Source organism: Lissotriton vulgaris, chromosome 10, assembly GCF_964263255.1.
Source record: "Lissotriton vulgaris chromosome 10, aLisVul1.2, whole genome shotgun sequence".
Taxonomy (NCBI): Eukaryota; Metazoa; Chordata; class Amphibia; order Caudata; family Salamandridae; genus Lissotriton; species Lissotriton vulgaris.
The window spans coordinates 414,320,901-414,341,974 of NC_141698.1; the positions used below are offsets into that span (position 1 = coordinate 414,320,901).

At 47.4% G+C, this 21,074-nt stretch overlaps 1 protein-coding gene across 1 annotated transcript in view; it reads left to right on the forward strand.

The window, feature by feature from the left end:
* The window catches only part of EME2 (essential meiotic structure-specific endonuclease subunit 2), a 162,327-nt gene that overhangs the window by 67,440 nt on the left and 73,813 nt on the right, over positions 1 to 21,074 (forward strand). The window lies entirely within an intron of this gene.

Sequence of the window (21,074 nt, forward strand, 5' to 3'; positions counted from 1 at the left end):
CTGTCCCAAACAGCTGCGTGGGCCTAAAGTGACACTAGTGAGTGCACAATAATGCTATACGCAGTATACAAAGTGTACAAAGGCAGACAATAGTAGTGATATAGTGGGAGGTGACACTAGTGAGCTGGCACAGTATTTGAGGTAGTAATCGGTACATACAAGATTAACTGACATTAGTGAACTGCCAGGGTATTTGAGGTAGTAATCGGTGCCAAATCTGTGTGGGGTATTCGACAGTACATTTTTAACCAAGTGCAGAACAAGTATCAATATAATACTGACAAAAATACTAGCAGTTAACACTGTGCAAACCATAAAAGTATCTAATCTAGGTGACACTAGTGAGTAGTCAAAAATATGTAAGGTACAAAATACTAGAATATAACACTGTGCAAACCATAACATATATAATCTAGGTGTCACTAGTGAGTAGTCAAAAATATGTAAGGTACAAAATACTAGAATATAACACTGTGCAAACCATAACAAATATAATCTAGGTGACAGTAGTGAGTAGTCTAAATCTAAAATATGTAAGGTACAGGAGTCAGTGACAGAATACCATTGCACACATAATTATGAGAACCAACAAGTGACATTAGTGCGCAGCAGCGAGAAATGTATGAGGCATAAAATATGAAAATATGAAAAGTAGAACTGAGAAAAAAAAAAAATTCACACACAGATAAAATGACAGAGATTAAATGACATAGCATATGAAAATATGAAAAATATAGCTGAGAAAATACACACACAGATAAAATGACAGAGATTAACTGACACAGCAAGTGGCATTAGCGAGCAGCAAAGGAAAGAAAGAATATATGAGGTAGTAAGCGGTGCATTACCGGTGAAAGTAAAGTGGGATGGGCAAGATACAGTTAGGGTTATAGAATATAGAATATAGTGCTACTGTACGAGGCAATAGTATATGGGTAGCAATCGATGCAGAAAGTGATGCGTGCAGGATACAAAAGTGAGGTGTGTTGGCTACAATCAGGAATATAATAATAAATATCACTGTGAAAAAGCAGACTATCTAAATCCGGCGTAAGAAACGTCCAGCTGTGTAATTGTACAGAAGTAGTCTGAGAGTCTAAGAGGCCTTAGGTCTTTAGGTCGATGGTAGGAATGACTAGTCCATGATGGTCTCCCCAGGATAGACAAACTAAGATGGCCGAACTGATAGGGGGAGGTAGAAATAGAAATATTGGTCCTTTGTCTGTTGTTGTTGCTCTGGGCTCAGAGCAGGACCATTTCCCTTTCTATTCAAGGCAGGCACTGCTCATAGCTTGCTGGGAGTGAAAGTGGGGGAGTTAGAGGTTAGAGCCTCGTGGACATCAAAGGTACCAGCGAGGATTTATTTCTACAGTTTTATGGCCCCATGTTGCTGCTCAAGGAGGTAGTTTAGGAGTGTAAGCAGTAAGCAGTTTTATGGCCCCCGCCATTTTGTACAAGGAGGTAGTCTAAAAATGTGGGCAGGCGGGTGGGGTGAGATAAATACCTTGTGTCTCCCAAGCGTGTTGATCTTGCCAGCAGAATTTTTGATGTTGTAATTCTTAGATCGCAGGTATATCTGATTGTACTTCCCGGTACTTCCGGGAGCCGATTCCACTAACCGGCGTCCTTCCTGGATCCGCATCCAGCCTCCTGTGCTGTGGTGCGGGCGGGAGGGGGTGTCTCAACAGTTAGCCTTGCCTTGTAGCTTATGCCTTGTAACTTGGCGCCGCTTCACTTTTCCATCCGTTTCCCGGTGCCTTCGGGAGCCGACTCCACAACCGGCGTCCTTCCTGGTTCCGCCTCCAAACCTCCTGTACTGTGATGCGGGCGGGAGGGGGTGATCGCCGACGTTCCCCGGCCAGTCCCGGCACAGCAGCTGGCAGCCTGCGCCTTGGAGCGGGTGGGAGGAGGGCCACTCTCCGGTGCAGCCGGGCGCCTTAACACAACGGAGGTCTTGATACACAGGTAGCCGGGCGTACACGGCTTTAGTCGCCAACTGTAGTGTAGGTATAGGAGAAGCTATAATTATTTATTTCTCCTGTACCAAATTGTGCTCCTTCAATTTTGGCTGCCTGCACCCCAGTGCGAATTATTTCTATTGGATTGAAGCTTGATTCAACTGTGTTGTACGCATGTAATATGTATGCTATGGGAGTTCACTGTCCTTCATTGTAAACTTCATATGTGTAGCCTCGGGCACAGGGAAACATTCTAATCACTAGGCTTGTTTTGTTATCCCTAATCTGTAAATATTTAGTCTCTAACATGTCTGCCTGCAGTCCATGCAAGATGGCTGTGTACTTTTCTGTCCAATGTTTTTCAGAAAATGTGAGAGAAATCAAATCATATAAGGGCCTCACTTTCTCCCCACAATGGTAATGGCAAGTAAGCTTTCCCAAAGTTAGGAAATACCACTAGGGCTTGTTATTTTTTTTTTGTAAAACATTTTTTATTTAGAAAGAGAAAACAAGCATCATCAACAGCATAACAGTTCAGAGGAAGCCATTCAGTAAGCACCTACGGTACAGTACGTGGTTTTACAAAATACATTCATACATGATGGAAGGTCTAGGGTGACGGGGAATCGTCCATTGCCGGGGCCAAGGGAGGCTGACATATTTCTCCACGATAGAAGTTCCACGGGCCCCACTCACGAGACCACTTTTCCTGACATCCACGTGCTACATATACAGTCTTTTCTCTAAACATTGCCCAGTCCAAGTCACTCTCCCAATAGTGTGCCGTGGGCGAGGTCCACACCCCCACCGCTGGACGATATTCCTTTTGGCCAACATTAGCCCCAGCGTAACCCACTGTGTCAAGCAAACATTTAAATCAGTTGGTTCCGATATTTAGGAGACACCTGCGGGCTTCCACACGGAGCTGCACAGATAGAACAGTATTGATAATGTCATGAATATCACGCCAGTAGAGTTGGATCAGTGTACTGTCCCACACTATGTGAAAAAAGGTTCCCAGCTGGCCACACCCTCGCCTGAAAGTGCCCTCATCTACCCTTCCCATTCGCACCAATTGGGGCCTGTTACGTAAATACGGTGAAGAAGTTTTAGCTGGACAAGGCGAAGACGAGCTGGTATTGCCACTACTCTGGGGGAAGAGACAGCTTCCTGCCATTCCTCATCATCCATTTCTATACCATCCCTGGTCAACTTCTCTCGGAGGGCCGTAAGAGGGTCTGAGATGTTCTTGACCAGCTTTTTATGTTTCATGGAAATGGTGCTATCAGGGAGGTGACCATCTAGCACTCTATCTTTCAGCGGGGATCATTCCGGCAATGTAGTCCCAGGCTGTAGATGTGTGCTAAGTGCGTGTCGAACCTATGTATACCAGAAGCGCTCCGATTCGGCCATGTTATATTGTTGCTGCAGCGCTGCAAAGGACTTGATATAAGATTTGTCCCACATATCCCCTATGTGTGCAATACCTATGAGCTCCCATTTGTCGAAACCCTTACTCTTCCACAGGTCACCAAGGTGCTCGGAATCCCATAGTGGCGTTGTGAGAGTTAGCTTTCGGTTCCAAACTAAACGGGCGGTAGCTGTATGCCAAACGTGTACTGCATGTTTGGCAAGGCCCGTAAGTGGATAGCGCCGGGGCCTAGAGTAAAGGGCTCTACTGAAGGTCCCTCCAGGGAGGAGCCACCTATCCATATTATATCCCGGGTCACAGGGCTGGGCATAGGTGCAGTGGTTAATGGAGGACAGATGAGACGCCCAGTAATACAATTTTATATCTGGGAGGCCGATGCCTCCGTCGTACCAATTCAGGGAGAGTTTGCTAAGGGCAATGCGAGGTTTACCGCTCCACAGTAAGTCCCGTTGGAGGTTCTCGACCTCCCGGAAATAGGACGCAGGGATCAGATCCACGGAATTCTGGAGGGCGTACAGGAACCGGGGTAGGTACATCATCTTAAAAAGAGCCAGACCCTCCAGTTTATCGCGATTTCGCGATTCACGAAAAAATCGCGAAATCGGCAGATTACCGCGATGGCCGCGATAATAAACATATTGGCCGCGATATTTGTAAAAAAGTGGAGACAGCAAAACAAACAATGCAACAATGCCTTTTATGGCTGTGCGCCCCCGCTCCCCCCAATCGTGTGTGTCAGCAGCTTCCCGGGACACACACAGACAGACAGTCAGTTTTTGAGCTGGCAGCCGCACCCGAGTGCTTCACAGGTCATTAAAAGACCTTTCACTTGTTAATGACCCCGCCTGTTATCCTCGGCTCTGGCAGATGTCAGGGGCTTGCGGTGGTTTTGGGGTCTCAACCCCCTGGGTTCTCCCATTAGGGGCTGTCTAGACTAGCAGCGGGGCTTCTAAGCCCTGGCACGGCCCTCCCTTAAACAAATGCAATATTAATTGAATGCTGGCGGTATTTAATTTCTTAATGCGCTCTCGCCACCGCATGAAGGAAACGCAGGAATTATCGCCTCAAATGTAGTGAACAAAGTGTAAAGTTGCTATTTACCACATCCTATGGAACATGCTTCATACATGCACTCCAGAGTAAGTAAACTGATCTAGCAGAAAAAAGGGCGTTACATAAAGGGAGAAATTGTTCTTCCTTTCTCTCCGCAAGACTAAAAGTGGAACCCTCCTTTCTTTCCCATCTGCCCCTTGGTGCAGGTCACCAAGAGGCCCTAAGGCCCCGATTTACTAACTTTCTCCTAGAGCAAAAAAAAATTCCCAGCGCCTGATTTAGTAAGAGTTGCATGGCACTGATGCCGCAATCACAACCCAGAAGCACAGCATCTCTGATGCAAAGGTAACTACAAAGTCTCTTATGTCAGCTCCTAAGGAATTTCCACAACTCGTAGATAACCGCCCAAGATTAGGCCATTTAAGATAAGGAACTTTTCAGCGAAATGTTTATAGATTTGCTGTTACGTGTAATATTAAGTGACTTTTTTTGTCAACATTTTCAGATTTCATCTTCATTACCCCGAGACACAGTTGCTCCTGCTCTTAGCTAGAAAATCAATGTTAACTCTAGCTCTAAATTAGACATGAGAACCATTCCATGTTTCCTTAAGCTTTTTCTGCATCCCTGACGATCTCGGTTATTCACTCATTCTGAGATGCATTTTTTCTTTCTCTAAGGCTGTACCAAGAATGACAGCTCACACAGCCACACTCATGGTCGCTTAGCACCAGGATGCTTCTCTGGGAGTGACAGTGCGATCTATAAGTATTACTTTGAATTCACGCAAGCTACATTTTTATAATCTGTTCCTATCTGGGAACCTTTACATATCAAGCAAACATAAGGAGATGATGGACAGGACCCTGACATTTTTCAGATACTCACTCCCAGCCACAGATCTTGGTTGAATCCATCATGTTCTTTAGCCCACTGCCCTCCCTAGGAACAGGACTCATTTCCACATCATTTGTACTCTGCGCCTGCCCCTCGGATCCCAGGCAGGAGCCATGACTTCAGAGGCATGAGAGCTTTGGGGGCAGAAAGCAGACATGCAGGGGGGGGGGTCAGGTGTGGGTGAGTGCCTGTCACTCAATCCCTGCATTGCATCCGCGCTGGGGCGGCCCTGATGGAGACAGGGATGTTCTCCCCGATTCTGGGTACACGGATGGAGGAGGCCTGTTGTCTTGTTTTGTCTTTATTTCACTTCTTAGGAGGGCACAGGTCCTAAACAGAAGTGTGGGGGGGGGGGGTCTAACCAAGTTAGGCAGCATAGCGCGTGACATCACATTGAGTGACATCATTGAGCGCGACATGGCACGTCGCATCACAGGAAGTGGCATCAAGACCCATGACCTCACAGGAATTGACATCACAAAATGTGACACAAAATTTTAGACCTCACACTTCTGTTTAGCCCAACTGGCAGATGAAGAATTGCAATTCCAAGGGATAACAGCCTTCACCTGTGGGCTGCTTCCTCTATTTCATATTCCATATTGCCTAATCAAAGTGGAATACTCTGCTAAAACAGTTTCCATTGATTTAAGGCTGAAAATGAATGCTTATGAGTAAAATAAAGTGCCGCTAAAATGCCGCTAAATTTCCATATTTGTGCCGCTAAATTTCCATATTTGTGCCGCTAAATTTGCGAATCCATGCCGCTATATCCTGGGGGGTCTCTTGCCTTACCTAACAGGGAGAGGGGAAGCGACTTCCACCTGGCAATATCTTTGCGCAGCTGAATCAACGGGGGCTGGAGGTTGCGGGAATAGCGAAGAGAGGGATCTAAAGATAGGAAGATACCCAAATACGTAAACCCTTCGGTACGGGTCTGTAGTGGGCACCCACGCAGTGGGATCGGAGGCTCACCCGCTACTACGAATAGTAGGGATTTGCTCCAGTTTATGGAGTAACCAGAATACCTTCCAAAGATCGTGAAGATGTCCAAAATCACAATCAAGGATCTTCTAGGGGAGGTCAAATACAAAAGGATATCATCCGCATAAAGGGAAATCTGGTCTTCCCAGTCTGGAGACCAGCGCATGCCCCTGATCATCAAATCCTGGCATATCCAAGCTGCCAGTGGCTCCAACACTGAGGCAAACAGCAGTGGGGACAAGGGGCAGCCCTGACGGGTCCCTCTGCCCAGTCTGAAGGCGGCTGACTTCTTATTGTTAACCACCACTTGGGCCATAGGTTGGGAGTACAGTAGCTTCATGGAAATCATCAAGCGAAAACCGCTTGCCCTCTACGCACTGTTGCGATTCCAACCTGAACTGGTTGGCTTATTTCACCCACATTTTTTTACATGAAAACACATAAACCTTTTTGTTTTAAAGTGTTAGATTTTTACTAACATTTCAGTTTTAAGAAACATGACATTCACTTGAATATCAGTAAATACCACGAATTCATCAGGTTTAGAAAATGTATATACACATGAATGTTCATTTCACATCATGAACAATAAAGTTTTTTTCCCCAAAGTTTTTAGCCCTGCCCAATGCATTTCGGGCCACTTGGCCCTTCCTCAGGGGCGGTACCTGAAATGACACAAAAATACAAAACTAGGTCACATAAATGAAATCAGGTTCTCCGGTTGCTAAGTTCATAGAATGTCACTATCATAATTATTATTCCTGAATTAATCAAATATCTGGTTTTTCTAAAAAAATCATAGTGTAATCACATACAACATTGTAAACAGAACAATACTAAGTTGCGCACTCACTTGTGTTCGTGAGAGGTGTATGTTGGAAAAAGTGAAGCCTCGTGGAGCTGAGTAAATAGTCAGAATTTGATCAGTCGTTCTGGGGAAAACATGCATTCTCATTAGAAAGTTGTAGAGTCAAAGATATGAAAGTTGCGAACAACACAAACGAGAAACAACACTTACTGCTAGAAGCCACGGCGTGGTACGACCCTAAGAACTGGCTGAGTTGACGGTATGCAAACACGCTCACGTATCTATCTTTGCCTTCAAAAATACGCCTGCGTCGATCCTAGTAAAAAAGTAACAATCTAACCTCAATGAACGGTGATATACAAGTCTGGCAGAGCTTAAAATAACTGGCTCGAGCACCTCATTGTTTATCTTACACAGATACATAGTATCCCAAATTAATGGCACACACCTCGTTTATGTAGCAGAATGCGGAAATGGTCGCTGCTCCCTCATGCTACCTGTTCTTAACGATAGTCCGTAAAAAACGCTGAAAAAAACGCAAACATCGACAATCAATCCCACTACATCCAATCCTCCAAACAAGAACAGCTCCACCATGTAGGACGCTAATACCTGACGTTGCTCTGGGCAATGGCTTCAATACACGAAAACCTCTCTTCCTCTCGAGTGATAACTGGGTCCGGTATCTGGATGGAAACCAGCGCCTGGCTAAAAGCGACGGCCTGTATTTATGACGCGCAGATGTATCAAAAGAGTAGTCATAGAAAAAGGACTAAAGAACTGACTAGATCATACAAGACGCGACTCGAGGACGCCATGTTAGTGTGTTGTAATGACGTGAAATTCTACGTGAACCAAGTGCAACATTATGAGTGCAAATAACAGTACGTAATAGAAACATTGCTTCATGTGGTATTACAGAACAATAAGAAATGAATGATAAATAATGTAAAATAAACAATGAACACAGTCCTCCAGCGTATTGGTTTGCGCAATTATCATAGAAAACACATTAGATCAACTCGATCATTGATCCCTTTGGGATCTTGTGTCTGTAGTTTTTTTATCCAAAAAATCTCTCTCTGTAACAGAGTTTTTGTGAGGGTTTTGCCAGGTGATGGGACAACCTCTTCAAGGATCTGGAATTTCAACTGGGCTATGGTATGTCTGTTTTTATCCCAGTGTACTGCCAAACTGCTCTTGATATTCTTGTTACGTATAGTACTTTTATGTTCGGATATGCGACACGCAGAGAGCGAGCTCTATTAGCGCAGAACATGTGCGTGGTTGAGGGTCTATGTGTGCCAACACATCCTTCATTTCGTCATTTAATCCTTGGTAGAATAACGCGGACTGTTTGACCTCAGGCCAGTCTGTTTCCGCAACCAGTCGACGGAAGTTGTTCAGATAGGATACAAGGTCGGAAGTGCCTTGTTTAAGAACCAACAGTTCACGGTCTGCTGAGAAGGTTTCCGCTCTACGGTCGAAGGTCTTTTCGAATTCTGCCCTGAATTCGTCCCAATCATAGAGTAGAGGATCATCTCTCCTAACTACTGGAACAGCCCACTGAGCCACTTCCCCACCTAGGTAGGAAATCAAAAAGGCCACTCGGGCCTGGTTTGTCGTAAACATCTTAGGCTTACACATAAAATGCAGGAGTACTTGCGTCATAAACACCTGTACCTTTTTGTTATCTCCATAAAATCTTTCGGGGGGAGCCAGTGGTATTTGTTTGGGTATTTCTACTACTAGGGGGGCAGGAGTAGTTGTGCTAGTCCCTGCGTTAAACGAATTTCCTTGCATGCTATCCATGCGAGCCTTTAACTGAGCGTTTTCAGTTCTGGACGCAGCGACCTCTCTATTGGAGGCAGCTAGTTCAGTCTGAACTAAGGCTAGGGCAGCCAGAACGTCGTCAAGCGTGGCCATTTTCTGTCAACACAGCCAAGAGGAGGACAGTCTCTGTGGCCGATAATTCTGTCAGGCTCCGTCACACTTCTCCTCGGGGTTGTGTTGAGAGACCTATACCTACACCCGCGCAACTACCCCGTGGCCCGGTATATATCACAGACCAATAGGATGGTTCCGTGAGCGCGGGAAAGGAAGGGGACAGCGGGGAGGGAAATCTGATACGACAAAGAAAAGGTGTTTAGCGTCACAACCCTCCCTGTCTACTCTAGAACTCTAACTCTATTTAAATGGTAGATTCTTGTTCATAATTTAACACAATCCTACCTGAAAAGGAAAATACATAATCTTGTCTACAGGAGAGGTTGGTAGGGTCCTATCAGTGGCAGTAATCTGATAATAAAAGAACAAAAGTATGCACATGAGGTATACTGCAATCTCACCAATACCATGCACTTCTTACAACACCTCACCTACCAATTTCTGACATTGTTCTGCCTTGCTCCACTTTCCCAATATAACTAGGCACCCCCAAGTTCCTCTCCTGTACCATAAAACAAAGCACAAAGAGGTTGTCGAAAGTACAAAGCATAAACGCTATGCTGAAGGTTCACTGCACCTTTAAATCACATTTCTCTCCGCCAACAAAATAATAAATGAATACACTCAGTAGAGTTGGCACCCCCTTGGTTGGAGTGATCACGGCACTCTTATGTAGGTACCAGTCCGATACCGCCCTTGTGTATTGGGGGAAATTGTTTATATCACCCACAGTTCGTAGTCCGATAAACACAATAGTTATATGAACAATTCAATCCGAAATGGGGCTTTTTCCAAAGTATACTCCTGAAAGAGAACGCAGCCGCAAGTCTCTTTTACCCCCGGAAAACAAACACAGGCACTTCAGTCAGGTATTAGAAGAAGGGACGCACGTTGCCTCGTCCTGTTCCTGACCAAAATAATATCACGATTCACTTGTCTCTACACCGTGTGTTCCTAGCCGGTAAACACACGGAAATTCCTTACTCACGGTTTCCCCAAGGAACTGACGAACTTCTCCTCAGCTCTGCTCCGCACGGCGAATTATCGGCTCTGTTCTCCCGTGTGTCCAGGCTTAAGTTCCGGGACTGCGCGGCATCCATCCTGCGTCGCGTGACCCTTGGCCCTATGGGAATTGTAGTTCCAAACCCTGAGGTCACCCAAACACCACGCATTGCGCGGACAGCGGCCCACAAGAGACCGATTCTGACAGTTGCCACCTCCACCTTGATCGGCCGGACTTCTCGCTCCCCTGCTTTCGATCCAGTCCGCTGCTGCCTCGGGATGGTCGAAAAACCACACTCGCCCATCCGCTTCAATCCGGAGACAGGCAGGGAACAGCATAGAATACTTCATACCCTGATCTCTGAGGACACGCTTAATTGACATAAACTATCGCCTCTGTTATGTAAAATTTTTATTTATACAGCGCACGTACGCCCATGGGCTTCTTGGCGCTACTAAAACTTTTGGAAACCATAACACAACACAGAATGACCAGAGAGAAGCCAGTCTACGGGTATGCCTGTCTAAATAGCAGGGTCTTAAAGGCATGTCTGAATGTAAGCAGATTGTCACTGTGTCTCAGAGAAGAAGGCAAGGAGTTCCATAAGGATGCAGCCAAGTACTGGAAAGAGCTGCCCCCTTGGCGTTTCCTCTTGACTGAGGGGATAGTCAGCAGATTTTTGTGTGCAGATCTGAGGTTACGTGAAGAAACTGGAACAAAATCACCATCGACCAGATCTCCTCATCGCTTCTTCAAAACCCCCCCGCCCACTCCTCAAACCCCGACCAAGCAGCCACTAACCTCACCCAATGGCTATCCAACAGCGCCGACATCCTAGCACCACTGAAAAAACGACAAATCAAACTAGGCAGCAAGAAGGCCTCCTGGTTCAACGATGATCTTAAGAAATCCAAGAAACTCTGTCGCTCCCTTGAGATGGCCTGGAAAAAAAGACCCAAATACCAGCACCAAGGACGCCTTCAAAAACGCCACCCACATACACCACCAACTGATCCGGAATGCCAAGAAAGCCGCTTTCAAGGACCGACTAGATAGCAACGCCCACAACAGCAAGGAAATATTCAACATCGTCAAGGAATTTACCAACCCCTCAGCCAACTCCAACGACATCACCCCATCTCAAGCCCTCTGCGACTCCCTAGCTTCGTTCTTCCACAACAAAATTTCAGACATCCACAACAGCTTCGACAACCGACCCGAAGACCAACCCACCCAACCCTCTGCAGGACCCCCACCCCCCTTGAACATCCTCAATGACTGGAACCCAATCTCCACTAAGGACACCATCCGTCTGATGAACTCTATCCATTCAGGATCCCCCACAGACCCATGCCCTCACCACATCTTTAACAAAGCAGACTCCATCATAGCACCGCACCTCCGAGACGTCATCAACTGCTCCTTCAACTCCGCAACCTTCCCGGAAAGCTGGAAACATGCCGAACTCAGCGCCCTCCTGAAGAAACCCACAGCTGACCCCACCGAACTCAAAAACTACCGCCCTATCTCACTCCTTCCATTCCCGGCCAAAGTCATTGAGAAAGCGGTCAACAACCAGCTCGCCGCCTTCCTCGAAACCAACAAATCCCTCGACTCCTCACAGTCCGGCTTCAGAGCCAAACACAGCACTGAAACCGCCCTCATCGCAGCAACAGACGACATTCGAACTCTACTGGACAATGGAGACACAATCGCCCTCATCCTCCTCGACCTCACCGCAGCCTTCGACACAGTCTGTCATAGCACCCTCTTACAGCGCCTCAAAAACGTCGGAATCCAAGGAAAAGCACTGGAATGGATCACCTCGTTCCTCACCGGAAGAACCCAGAGAGTCCGCCTTCCACCATTCAAGTCAGAGGCCACTGAAGTCATCTGCGGCGTACCACAAGGATCTTCACTCAGCCCCACCCTCTTCAACGTATACATGAGCCCCCTTGCGGTCATCGCACACCAACACAACCTCAACATCATCTCCTACGCCGATGACACTCAACTGATCCTATCACTCACTAGAGACCCTAACACTGCCAAAACCAACCTGCATGAAGGAATGAAAGAAGTAGCCGAGTGGATGAAGCACAGCCGTCTGAAACTGAACTCAGACAAAACAGAAGTCCTCATCCTAGGCACCTCCCCCTCCGCCTGGGATGACTCTTGGTGGCCAGAGGCCCTTGGAAAAGCACCCACCCCGACGGACCACGCACGGAACCTGGGCGTCATCCTGGATTCCTCACTCTCGATGAACAGACAAGTCAACGCCGTTTCTTCATCTTGCTTCAATATTCTTCGCATGCTCAAAAAAACATTTCGCTGGATCCCCACCGAAACTAGAAAAACAGTCACCCACGCACTGGTCACGAGCCGCCTGGACTACGGAAACACCCTCTACGCTGGTACCACCGCAAAACTCCAGAAAAACCTCCAACGCATCCAGAACGCTTCAGCCAGGCTCATATTAGACATCCCGCGTAAAGAACACATCTCTGGTCACCTGAAAAACCTCCACTGGCTCCCCGTCAATAAGAGGATTACTTTCCGCCTCCTAACCCACGCACACAAAGCACTCTACGAAATCGGACCCGAATGCCTCAACACACGACTGTCCTTCTACACCCTCTCCCGCCAGCTACGATCCTCCAACCAAGCCCTTGCCACCGTACCTCGCATCAACAAAACCACCATGCGAGGTAGATCCTTCTCCTATCTGGCAGCTAAAACCTGGAACTCACTTCCCACTCACCTTCGCCTTACTCAGAACCACCTAGCATTCAGAAAGCAACTTAAAACGTGGATATTCGACAAGTAATTCCCCACCCTTCTTCAAGCGCCTTGAGACCCTCTGGGTATGTAGCGCGCTATATAAATCTATTGACTTGACTTGACTTGACATTGTGTTTACACAGCATGTTGGTGATGAATTTCGGGCCTTTCCCTTGTAAAGCCTTAAATACAATGCAGCCCGTTTTAAATATTTGATCTATAGGTAGCCAATGGAGTTCGGCCATTCCAGATCTGATAGAGTGCCATTTAGGTAAATTAAGGATGAGTCTAGCAGCCTGGTTTTGAACGTATTGAAGCCTCTTCAATTGGCCCACAGGAAGACCCAGATAAAGACTGTTGGAATAGTCGAGGCGAGATAAAACTAGAGCAGTCACTGCTAGAATAAGGGCAGAATGAGTCAGCACATGGGAGATTTTCTTAATCTTCCGTAGCTGGAAGAAGCTGGAAGATACGACCGTTCCAATCTGAGCTTTGAGGGATAAATCGCTGCAGAGGGTGACCCCGAGGCTCTTAACAGTATTGGATTTGGTCGGGGGGACTCCCAGGTCAGAAGGCCAGAAGTGTGGGCCCCAGCTGATTTCGCTTTTCCCAGGCAGGACCAACTCTGTCTTTCCTGGGTTAAGCTTCAAGTGATTTAGGTTCATCCATCTCTGGATATGGCACATGACCTGTTGGAATTCTGATACTGCCTCAGGGGAGTTCAGAGGAAACACCAATTGCAGGTCATCGGCGTAGTTAAAAATTTTGACCTTGTAATCTCTTAAAGAGTAAAGCAGGGGGCGCAAATACAAATTAAAGAGAAGCGGGGATAGGGACGAGCCCTGAGGCACACCACACAAAGAGATTCTCTTGGGGGCTGTGTAAGTTCCCAGTCTTACTGCTTGGGTACGGTTTGAGATGAACGACCTCAACCAGCCAAGGGCGGGCCCCCTGAGGCCGGCCTGCTCGACACGGTTGACCAAGATAACATGGTCCACCGTGTCGAACGCGGCCGACAAGTCCAGCAGTACGAGTGCCTGGTGAATGTCCCTGTCTGCGTTGGAGTACAAGGTGTTCTGGACTGCTAGAATCACCGTCTCTTTGGAGTGGCAGGGACGAAACCCTGCCTGATTGGGTTCTAGATAGTCTGTACCCTCAATGAACTTTGATAAGCAGCTCGAGACATATGCCTCCAGTATTTTTGACAAAAAAGGCAGCAAAGAAATAGGTCTGTAGCTGGAGGGGTCAAAGAGGTCCAGTCCGGGTTTCTTGATCAAGGGGATTAGGAGCGCTTTCTTGAAGTTGCTTGGCACCGCCCCTTGTTCCAGAGATTTATTTAAAAGCGGAAGGATGCTATGAGGAATAGCCTGTGCTACCGCCTTCATGATATAGGGTGGACAAATGTCGTCTGGAGACCCTGATTTGACCCTGACCATCAATTCGGACAGTGTTTTGGTGTCGATGGGAGGAAAGGCGTCAAGAGTAGACTTATTATAGAATGTATCTTCCATGGGTGGTGCATTAGTAGGGATGGTGATGCTCCGTTTTATGGTCGCTATTTTCTCAAGGAAGAAGTCATTCATAGAGTCACATAGTTCCTGCGTGGGTGCTATAGAAGGGGCAGTCCGGTTGTCGTCACAGAGCTCATTTACGATATTGAATATGTCTTTGGACTGATTCGTAGAGTTCAAGATCTTAGCAGAGAAGTAATTGGTCTTATGTAGGAGCAGAGTTTTTTGGTAAAGCTTCCTCGCAGAACAGTATATTTCTCTGTCTTGAGGCGAATAGTTTGCCCTCCACTTTCTTTCCTTCTGTCTGATCCCTAGTTTTAATAGTTTTAGTTCTGCAGTGAACCATTTGTGTGCGTCTTTCCCTCGTATATTAGGGAACTTCACTGTAGGGGCATGGAGGTCAGCGGCTTGAAGTAGCCACTTAGATAGCAAAGTTTCGTTAGGTTCTACATCCTCAGCCATTAAGGGGAGGGTAGTAGTAAGTGTTTCTAAGAATCCCGGAAGATCCATGGATTTCCATTTGCGAAACTCCTTGGCTGTTGGTGGTCTTGCTTTAGTCATACCTCCTATGCTAAGTGAGAAGTAGATAAAATGATGGTCTGACCATATACAGGGAGAAATAGAGAGTGAGTGAACCGGCAGGTTATGTGACCAAATTTGGTCTAAACTGTGACCTTTCTGATGAGTGGGGAGGTGAATATGCTGGGTCAGGTTCAAATCTTCCAGTAGAACTTTGAGCTCGGCAGCTTGGGGATCTTGTTCCACGCAGTCGAACCAAAAGTTTAAGTCCCCAATTAATATGATTTTGGAATAGTTGACTACGTGTGAGGCCAGCTGTTCAGTTAAGAGTGCCGGAAAGTTGGCCATGTATTGGGGTGGGCGATATATTAGTACTAATATTAAAGCCCCGCTTTCAGAGTCCAATTTGATGACTAGGTTCTCGGTTCCTGGGAGAACTAAAGGCGACAAGGAGCGAAACTTAAAGGTCTTAAGGATAATGGCCGCGACTCCGCCCCCTGTCTTCCCCGGGGAGCGGTCTGCTGACAAGATGTAGTACTCTTGAGGGAGAGAAACCAAGATGTCGGGTAGAGAATTAGGGGTGATCCAGGTTTCAGTCAGCAGAAGAATGTCCGAAAAGTATCAATTTGATTTTTAATCAAAAATCAATGACCTAGTGTTTAGGTAAATGCAACGTAGGTCATGTGTAGTGTTAAGGGCAAGGCCGCCTTCAGGAGACAAGGAAGTATCATGCTTCAACAGGGCCGCCTGTGTGAGAGGAGTGGAGACGCCCAGTGATAGAATACGTTTGAGCGTGGTCATTGGAAGGGGCGGTAAGGGTTAGGAGGGGATTTCAACTTTAATAAATCAAGGGCGGAGTATTTGATCAAATGGCCAGGGGGGGCAGGCCCCTGGTCCCGTGCGGTCACGGACGGGCACAGACGGGCTTACCTTAGGCGCACCTTCGGCGCGCCATCGTCGCGCCCGCTGCGCTCCCGGAAACACATTGCTTTTTAAAGTCTCCCTCGGGAAGCACTAGACCGCTGACTGCGTCTAGGCTCCCGGGAGACACCCCCCCAAGATGGCGGCTCGCACTCCCCACTCCGGACCCTGATGGCCGGGAAGACTGCACGGGAGGCGGCAAGAGGAGGCGGAAAGTAACCTGCACAACTTAAAGGTGGGTTAAAATGTCAGCAAACAATTTAAAACAACAGTTTTAAAATACGATTTTCCAATTGGATAATGTGCAAATACGCAGCGAGCTCTCTGCTCGTGTCAAGCAACAGTTATGTGAAATGGTCTCCGCAAATGAAGCAGGGCGCTGCCACCAGCCCTGTACTCCACCCCGAGCACCCGGTACTGTGGTCTTTTTAAAGTCTCCCTCGGGAAGCACTAGACCGCTGACTGCGTCTAGGCTCCCGGGAGACACCCCCCCAAGATGGCGGCTCGCACTCCCCACTCCGGACCCTGATGGCCGGGAAGACTGCACGGGAGGCGGCAAGAGGAGGCGGAAAGCAACCTGCACAACTTAAAGGTGGGTTGAAATGTCATCAAACAATTTAAAACAACAGTTTTAAAATACGATTTTCCAATTGGATAATGTGCAAATACGCAGCGAGCTCTCCGCTCGTGTCAAGCAACAGTTATGTGAAATGGTCTCCGCAAATGAAGGAGGGCGCTGGCACCAGCCTTGTACTCCACCCGCCTCTGTCTCTGTACCCGTTCGGTAAAATCCGGAAAAAGGAAATATCCGAGTTCTCATAGCGCAGGGGGGCGCCAGCTCTGTAGTTTTAAAGGATAACGTCTCTGTCGCGGAAATTCAGGACCCGCAACAACATGGGCCGCAGGGGAGCGCCCGGTTTGGGACGGCCGCCCGGGATCCTGTGGGCGCGCTCAATGACTAAGAACTTACTGAGGCCTTTGGGTTGCAAGTGTTTAAGGATGAGGTCCTCCAAAAAAAGGTCTGGTGCTTGCCCCTTCAACTTCTCCAGAACCCCAAGGATGCGTAGATTGTTTCGACGCAGACGGTCTTCGTATTCGTCCAACTTGAGGTCAGTAAATTTGCGAAACTCCTGGAGTTCCCTAACTGCTCCCTGGAGATGTGACACATCATCTACCAGGCTGGCCGTCGTGAGTTCTACTTGTTTGACCTTTTCGTTGAGCTTGCCCATATCAGCCCTAATGAGGTTGACCTTGATAGCCACAGTGTCCAGAGAGGTCTTGACTCCAATGATGTCGGCCATGACATCTTTAAGCCAGATTTTCTGCTCCTCCCCGCCCAGTCCACCAGAACCGGAGTCCCTGGGCGCTCTGGCCTGTTGAGCATCCTTAGGGATGGTATACCTGTCCAGTCTGTTGGACTGCGTAGACTTAGATCCGCGGGCCCCCATAGTCTTGGTACGGTCCATCTTGGCCTGTTCCGAACTGTTCCAGCTGGAAGATCTTCAGGAGCGGCAAGGCTTCACCGGGCAGGATGTTGAGGTCTCTTCTATGGATGGGCGAGGACGGCGGAAACAGGGTCTGCGGAGGGTGACCTTCACTATTTTAGATGCGCCACCGCCATTTACTGCATCACTTCCGGTGCTTCCACCTCGCACACCACCATACGTCCCACTGCCTCCCTGGCGCATCACTGCCACCGGCCCTACACATCCCCTCCGGGTGCAGTGGGCTGTCGTCGCTTAAGTACTCCTATTGGAAGGGTTGCGCAGCTATGGCCCTTTCACAATGTCAGACTTGGGTGGTGCCACGGGCCCCAGCAATAAAGAGATATATGCAATGGCCCATCAGATATCTTCAGAGTAAGGTGGGTCTCCACACACGCCCGCATCCCCAGCCGGTCTCCCCTCCAGGTGAGAGAGCTTTCAACTAAAATTCCCAGTGCAGGCAGCACTACAGTCTCAACTGGTGCGTGGGAACAAAGCACTGCAGGCAGCACCAGACCGATCTAGCCTTCAGTTTCTCCCCGCTCCGCTGGCTCGAGATCTTACAGGGCGGAGCAGGGGGGGGGGAGCGATCACCTCCAGCGGCTTTATTCAGCTCCCCTGCGGCTCACGGGATCGTGCCTGCAGCTCCCAGCGGCGCGCTGGGCTAAACCGCACCGCGTACAACAAAGGCTTGCCGAGGGCAGCCCACCGGGGGTCACAGCCGGAAGGGGGTTCAAGCTTTAGGCTCCGGAGCGAGCCACTGTATTCCCATGGAGAGTCAGAGTTACTCACGATATGGGGGCAACAGAAAGCGTCCATTTTCAGGGACGAGCCGCTGCCATCTTCCTTCTCGTGGCCGGCTCGTCCCGACTCCCCCCAATCAGCCTGACTTTCTGCTGCACCGGAGCCCTCCCATGACACCCCAAGCTCTGTGGCCGTTTCCGCCATGCGCTGAGATCTGCTCTGCCCAGGTGGTTCGAGTTTGCAGGTTCTCTACTTCGGCTCCCCGAGCCGCGGAGCCACCGCTGGGAGCAAAGGGCCGATCGGAGCTACTCACCCGGCTAAGCACACAACTTTACGTCCCGGCTTCGGGCCCTGTCGCAGGCTGAAGCATCCGGGTGCGATATCCACGCAGCTGAGCACACCACAAACCCCGGAATCGGCTGGATGGGATCCGTAGACGTTCCGGTCGTGAAGACTGTAGAGGGATATAGCGGATCAGTTTTCAGGATAGATGTTGGCTAGGACACTGCACGGCCATCTTCAGCCGATGCTTGGCCACGCCCTCCGGGCGTGTCATATTTTTAATGTGCTTGGAGGTTGTAAAATACCTCACTTCTGCAGGAAGTCAGGTGCAAAACCTTTATCCTTACTGAGTAACTCGTATTTGAGGAAAATCACGTTTAAATACGTAATGAAGTTGAAGTTGATTGTTGTACCCATCCGGGGCTTGCAACTTCACTATATTGTCCACCCTAGTCAAGTGTTCAGTTAAATCATTGTCTTTCATAGAGCAGGAAGATAAGAAAGCTATTTCCACAGTGCAAACTAAGCACAGACGCCAGTCCACGCTGCAATTACTTGGATTGACCATGATCTCAAACTGAGATTTACAACCCTCAGTTCAACAATGTCAGTGCCAGTGAAGCAGATGACAGCGAAGAGTAATTTTGCAAACCGTGAAGGATTGTTAGCAAATTATTCTAGTCACCATCTCAAATCAGTAAAGTCAATCTATAATCAATCATCACCTGGTTATAGCATAGTTGTAAATCAGGCAGACAAGTCAGACAAGCTATACAAAGTTCAGTTATTTATGGCAGACGTTGATTACATGAAGATGCAATTCCCTTAAGGGAAATACTCTATGCTAATGTAAAGTGGCAGATTAGGTCGAAAACTAATTTAAGCTCTCATTGCTGTCAATTCTGAATTAATGGCACTCAATGCTCCTGTGGTATCAGCTGCCAGCATGCCAACCAAAGTGGGCAGCCTTTCTAATTTTCACATCATTCAAAATTACACCTAGAGACAGAATTAAAGCACCACCGCTGCTACTACTGACACACAAATAACAGAGGAGCAGTGCCTCATGAGAGGCAAAGCTGCAAGTGGGTCGTACATTTTCTCCAATTCCTCAGCAATTGATGTATAGTTCATGCCATGCTGTTCTTTCATGTGTGTAAGTTATAAACATAGGTATTCAAGTAGAACCAGAACAGAGTCCCATTTTATAGACCACTAGGGTTAAGCATTAAGGTTCAAGAGAATGACAGTGGTAATAACATTTGACCTTTGTCCTGTAGTGATACATGTCTGAATTTGCAGTCATTACTGCAATAGGCTAAAATAAGGGGTTTAGAGGATCACCTTTTTCATTACTATGGCATACGTATATTTCTCTGTCCAAAACATAGCATCATCAATTTGCATTTCTGGCTGTTCAGCTAGAGGTTGGGGGATCTCCTCCTTTAATATACATTCATGCCTACTTCACCTTATGATCAGAGTGGTGGTGAGACTGGAAAGTATCCCTATGGTTGAAATCATAGTCTAAAAGAGAATCCATCATATCCTTGTGACCTGTAGATAGGTCATTGACACATTTTATTTACTAGTACAGATTCCTGTAGCTCAACTGGATCACCACAGATGATTCTTTTGGTGTCAATTGTTACACAAGCTGAAAATGAGCCCCCTAAAGTTAGGGACATCAGTGAAGCCAGAGGCACAGACTTGAGATAGACGCCCTAGATCTTAGTACCCACATGGTCTTATCATACAAAACCAGTCACTGGCAAATGAGTGCACAGCTCACTCTGCCAGTTCGGCTTACAGACATGACCACAAAGTCCATGTAGTTAGTTACATACAGGACAAGCCCATCTCTTGTGCTCCCTCTCCTGCAGTCTCGATTTTTTTTTTTTGCAGTACTGCCTCCCAGGTTTCCAGATCATCAACCACTTTGTCTTCCTTTCTAAATTCAAATGTAGCCAAGATGTAGTTTATACATCTACAGTCTCTATTACAGGTGGCCCTTTTTTATTAAAGTTTTACTAAATAAATAATACACATGTTTATATCAGTTTTATATTAGATTTCTTGGACTAAGCCAACATTTATTGGGAAATGGCATTCCGTTAACGCGCATGCTTAACCACGATTGCCTGTACCACGCATATGCGTGGTAAAGGCAGTCAGCACTCTAGATTTAGAGCAGATGGGTGGGGAACAGGAACAGGAAGGTCTGCATAGGAAGGATCAGTACACGACTTGGTAGGGCTAGGGTCAACCACACACTAGGAGCTATAGGGAGATAAAGAGGACAGGCCGCCCCCCACTCACTGCGTTACAAACCAACAATGGGCCTGTCCATCCAGAGTTACACCCAAATCTGCATTTCCAACACTTGAGGGGTCTCCTAAAATTTTTATAACTCCCTCACAGACTTATTTAAGTCACAGTGTTGTGGTGCATCTTAATTAAAATAATCTACCATCATAGACCCACCCATGTGCAAGAGAAAAATTGTGGAACAGAGAGAAATATCTGTTTATATTCTCACGGGGTCCAAAGGGCATGCACTGCAATAGCATGCATAGATAGCACATTCACATTAAGGTTTTTCTATCTTTTGTTGCTTTCATGGGGTTGAGATTTTGTTTATAATAACACACACATTTCTTTTCCTCAGAGAGAAGTCCAATGATGATAAGTGGACCTGCTGGCGAGTACCAGCCAGCGGTCCCCTTGGTGTTGCTACCGTGAGGTGCTTT